Source organism: Bidens hawaiensis, unplaced genomic scaffold (assembly GCF_021521415.1).
Source record: "Bidens hawaiensis isolate Kalapana, Puna unplaced genomic scaffold, B.hawaiensis_p1.1 tig00014906_1, whole genome shotgun sequence".
Lineage (NCBI taxonomy): Eukaryota > Viridiplantae > Streptophyta > Magnoliopsida > Asterales > Asteraceae > Bidens > Bidens hawaiensis.
Genome location: NW_027492322.1, coordinates 311,538 through 316,952, shown reverse-complemented (window position 1 = coordinate 316,952; position 5,415 = coordinate 311,538). Strand labels below are relative to the sequence as shown.

At 42.4% G+C, this 5,415-nt stretch overlaps 1 non-coding gene across 1 annotated transcript; it reads right to left on the bottom strand.

The window, feature by feature from the left end:
• Positions 1 to 1,023: 1,023 nt before the first annotated feature.
• Positions 1,024 to 1,097, bottom strand: TRNAD-AUC (transfer RNA aspartic acid (anticodon AUC)). Its single transcript has one exon. It is a non-coding gene; the product is annotated as a tRNA-Asp (tRNA).
• Positions 1,098 to 5,415: the final 4,318 nt, after the last annotated feature.

The window sequence follows — 5,415 nt, the reverse complement described above, 5'->3', positions numbered from 1 at the left end:
TTAAGCTCAAAAAGATTACAAGAGATGGAATCAAAGCTGATTGTGATTACAAAGTGTTCTTGCTGAGAGTTCTAGATTTGTTATATGTTGTGTGTGATCAGCCATGGTTCAATATATATATATACAAAAAATTATAACGTCTACTAACTAATTCCTATAAATATGGCCACGTTTGTTTACCACTTCTCCAACTATTTGCGAGGACGGATAAGCTGGGAGGACTTAGTAAAATATTCCTTCCGTGAAAATAAGAACGCCAGTAAACACGTTCTAATACCTGCAAAAAAAGATTATAATATATTTGAAATTAACTATTGAGGATCCTTTAAACAACCAGGATCCTTAGTCCTGGCAACAAGTGTCAAGAATAGCTGATCCTCAAGGATCAAGAATCCTGATCCCAATAATTACCCCCAAACATGGCAGGTGTGAATAGATAACAACTGTCATGTTTATCCCGAGAAATTTGCATCGCAACCGTCGATTAGGAACGGACGTGGCTGTCGCCTGACATCATATTATTACGCCTACTTAACAGAGTCGAAACCCTTATAACTCCCCATTCATCGAATTATAAGCTCTATTCAGGCGTCATAATCAGGTATCCTTCTCTCTCTTTTCCTATATAGCCTTGTATCCCATGGTTCCAGCAGATTCGTCTTTAAGAGCAAACCCTTTTTCCGTTTCTTCGGATGATATGATGGGTCAATCATTTGCTTCATTGGTTCCAACGGTGGCAGCTGCGGAATCTGCTATTGGGTTAGCCATTTTCATCTGCCTTTACGCTATTTACTAGATTTCGTACGTTTCGGATATAGCACGTCCCCTTTCTTCTTGACACCTATCGTAATGATAAACGGCTCGTCTCGCCGTGACCTTCTCTTGAATTCTCAAAACTTCTGTCGCTCCATCCCCGCAGGGGCAGAGAACCCGTCGCTGTCTCGGCTGTGCTACCGGAGGCCTGGGAAGTCCTTTTTCACAGAAAATGGAGAGATGATTTGATGTATTTTTTGAATCCAGCGTCGGGACTGACGGGGCTCGAACCCGCAGCTTCCGCCTTGATAGGGCGGTGCTCTGACCGATTGAACTACAATCCCAGGAAAAGGAGGTGTACAGCCTCCACTTTTTTCCCCCAATTGAGCGCGTCTAGCATATTTTTTGACAGTAACAGGATCACTATAACTGACTCCATTGAGTTCACCACCGTAGAACTCAACAGTTACACCAACTTGTTCGACACTATACTTAGCGCAATTGCCTTCTTAGAGCCAGTAACTTCGTACTGAAAATTGGAGAAAAAAGAGTGACAGAGGCATCTTCCATTCATCTCGATTTTGGTTTTTCTGCACCATATTTTTATTAGTCCGAAAGCTCCGTGGAGAGCAACAAAAGTCCATAGACCGCCTAATTGACACCAACGAGTAAAATCTCCTTGTGCTTCAGGACCCCATAGTAATAACAAATCATTATTCGTTATTTCCGGGTCTTTTCGTTGCATTCACTTACAACAAGAAAGAACCACCAGTGTTTGGCGCAGCACCTGCATTTTGGTGCATTCTTCTTTCTTTCCTTGGTCTTCCGTTCCGTCATAGGTGTCAAAGGGCGAGTTCCTTTCTTGTCTTGCCCAAAAACTTTCTTTATTCTCATTGGAGAAAGACTCTCCCTCCTACATCTCTATATAAACGCTGGTTTATCAAGAAGACGCAAGAAAAGCACTTCGAATTGTTGATTAATCGCCAGAGATGGCTTAGCCGGTATAGCTTAAATTGGTTCGTGTTCCGTTTCCAAAGTCAGTCGTCTTTACCCAAGTGTGAACTAGAACGGACCACACAAATAGGGTGATCTATGCATAGTCATTCCAGGTCCACGCATGTTGGAGATAGTTGTTCCTATTTGACCCGAAACCGATCGATCTAGCCATAAGCAGGTTGAAGAGAGCTCTAACAGGCCTTGGAGGACCGAACCCACGTATGTGGCAAAATACGGACATCTGTGTTAGGTAGGCCCAGGGATCACTGATTAGTCGAAGGAGCCCATCCCTCTGGCCTATCATTTGTTGGTCGATCCGGCTGGCGGCTCCTGCGGGGGCCCTTTATACTAGAACAAAGTTGACACAATCCCTTTCTTTCCGTTGGTCAACAACCAACAAAACAAAATCGGGGCAGAAATTAATACAGACACAAAGGGCTTCGACAGGAAAGTCGTTTCGATCCAATCCATTCGAAGGTAATCCGCCAGTCTCTAGACTGGAAAAGATTCAATCCACTTGTTGCGGTAGCAAGCGAGGGCTTTCGTGGATCCTTCCCCGGTGGAGTTGCTTTTTTTGAAAGAAAAAAACAAATAAGAATCCACTTCGTTACATGATTTCTTTTTCATATAGATAGATATAGGATCTATGGAGCAATTTTTTATTAACATAATGACACCGAGCCCTTATTGCAGCCTATGCTACTGAATCAGCTTCTTTATTTTTAGTGCCAACAATTTCGACCCAACGCCTAATTCATTTTAGACGTTCCATAATCAACTTCCTTTCGTCTCCCAGGCCAAGAACGTTTTATAAAACTTTTTGACTCCCGAATTTGGAGTATCCTACTTTCACACAATTCACAGGGTTCAACAAGCAATCGATATTTCACGATCAACCTGCGCCTTTGATATTAGGCCCCGGCGGAAAGTTTTCCGAAACCGAACTGAATGGAATTGTTACTTTCAAAAATGCTTTCTGAAAAGAAAGAAGGTCCATTTTCCCACAGAAAGACGACCAGCTCTACAACTTTTAGTGCCGTATCTTCCAAAACCAAGTCTTTCTTTTTGTTTTCAACGATCTAGTGCTTGGTCCTTCACCTTTATGAGTAGGACTGACTCCCTTGCATAGGTCCCTTTTTTTAACTCAGTGGTAGAGTAATCCCATGGTAACGCGTAAGCCCTTGGTTCAAACCCGACAAGGGGCTTTGTTTTTGTCATAGTATCCTGAGTTTTTCTTCTTGACTATTGCTTGGGATTGGGTTTGACACTTCAACAAGTCTGCGCGTGAGATATCCTGCATCTGATGTTCGTATAGCGGTATCCACAACCTACTACTAAACAAAATAAGTATACTACTTCGTAAGGTGCCAGCCAGTTAGTTATACCCTTTCAATAAAAAAGTTCAGTAAGTCAGTTTTATCTATACGGGTGTCTAGATAACATTTATATGGATTCAGTTAGTTCTTTTTATTCTTGCTCGAGCCGGATGATGAAAAATGATCACGCGAATCCTCTTGAAAGAGAGGGGTGCCTTCGGGAACGCGGACACAGGTCGAGAATTGAGACAGTTCAATTTTACTAAAATAGTTTCATTAGCTCCCGAGGTATTATAAAACGAGACCACGATATGGTTATAGGTTATAGTAGGGTATTTAAAATAAAAACCCACTTTCCGAAGATCTCTTCCTTCTCTTCGGGATCGAACTATGTCTTCCAAAATGGAATTTGATAAGTGAGATTTCGAGTAAGTGTTTCCATAATCTTCTTCTGTCCGAAGAAATGATTCATCGAAATAATGAGTCACCATTGATATCGACACATCTGACAAATGTTCCTATTACAAAAGTAGAGAGTAGAAAGAAGACTCACTACTCAATTCGAAGGCGACACGCCTTGCTGCCTTTTTTGGTAAAAATCTCCGCAGTAATGTCTCTGTTAGATTTTCCGGTCGAAATACGGGAAAAGTCCATTCAATTCTTGATGGAAATGGAGTTTTGCGAATTCTCCCCGGAACTGGAAGATCATTTCGAGATCTTCGAACAAAGCTAAGAGGCAACTGACACCGAATAATACCCATAAAGAACGCTAACGTTCTAAGATGGTAAAAACTATCCTTGATAAATTACACGAGATAGATCTTCCAAAGAACAAGGCCTTTTTCGAATAAGCCAATTCATTTGGGACCTGCAGATCCACTCTTTTTCCTATTCAAAGCTCAGCCCTATTTTTGTCTAAATTTCGGAGTAAATGGACTTCTAAATGCGGTATTTCATTAGTGACCCTTTCGGGGCCTTGGTTAATCTGAATTTCATATTATTCTATAAACGGAGCGGCTTGTCGAGTCTATGAAGCTTCGTAGTTGCTCCCCTCCTTTTTTTTCTTTTGCCCCGCCATGCCACTAAATCCATAATGACCGGCGAGTCGGAACATGTATGAATATAACCACGCGGAGCGCCGTACCGGCCTATCGAAGCAAAAAGAAGCGTCGAAAAAATGACAAGATATTATCTATCTGAATATAAAGTCTCAATTCCAACAAGTAAAAAGCAAGTCAAAAGGGGGGATATTTCCTTATTTCTAAATGGTTTATTATGAGATATTGAATTAGCACTTCTCAGATCAGGCGAGGCCTCTCCAGCGGAGCTGGGCGCCGGGGCCCTGGCTGCACTAGCGATTGGCACATAGGGGAGTGGTTGCCTAGCTTTCTCGGCCTGGTATCCTGCACCTCGCGTTCATGCTTGATTTGAGGTGAACTCCTTTTCCTCTTCTTCCGGACCGGACCCTTCCATGCGCCATCTCCATACCTTCCTTCCGTATCTGAGGTGGGCTCTTTCATCGGCCTCTCTTGGAGTTGCCCGAGTGAAACGGAACGCTCTTCATTCGCAGGCAGTTACGGGGACTTTGCTTTTAGCTTTTAGCCTTCCTAGCTAGCCGACAATATAAGTCAGTTTTTACTCCGGTCGAGCCTATCTAAAAATCAATATGGTCTAGCTAGTTATCACTTCTCCCCCTATAGTTATAGCAGTACTGGGGAATTCCTCTATCTTCTTTGAGACAAATGTATGCATTTCGATTCGGATCGTATTCTATGGTTACGATTCTACCATATATGTCTTTTTCATTCCGTCGAAAATCTATTTTACGGTATAGACGCTTATGACCTCCCCCTCTATGCCCTGCAGTAATGATTCGACATAATGCTAATCCATGTTCCACACGGCCAAGGAAGCATCGGTTTTTAATCTCATTATGACATGGTCGTTCAGAAGAGATTCTTTCTCGATCAGAATAGTGGAATGGAAGGCGCTACAAGAAAGTTATACTCCTTTTCAAATCGCCCCGCGAAGACAGACGCCTCTTCCGATCAATAAAACCACGCATAACTACCAAAGCTGGAAGAACCAGTTCTTCTTTGTTCTGAGAGACTCTAATCCCAAATGGGAATTTGCGATCGACCTGTTGGATCCTCAAGGGTAGGATAGCGGATTTAGAGGATGCGTGATCCTTTCTTTACTAGATTAACTGATTATTGCCTTGCCGTTTCTTATGCATATCCAACTTCTCAGATCTTGCTGCTGATTCAGACGGCATAAAAAAGGCGAAGGTGTTTCTGTCTCTGGATCCTTTTGATCGGAGCTTTAAGATTGTTGGTGAAGAATCAAAAGA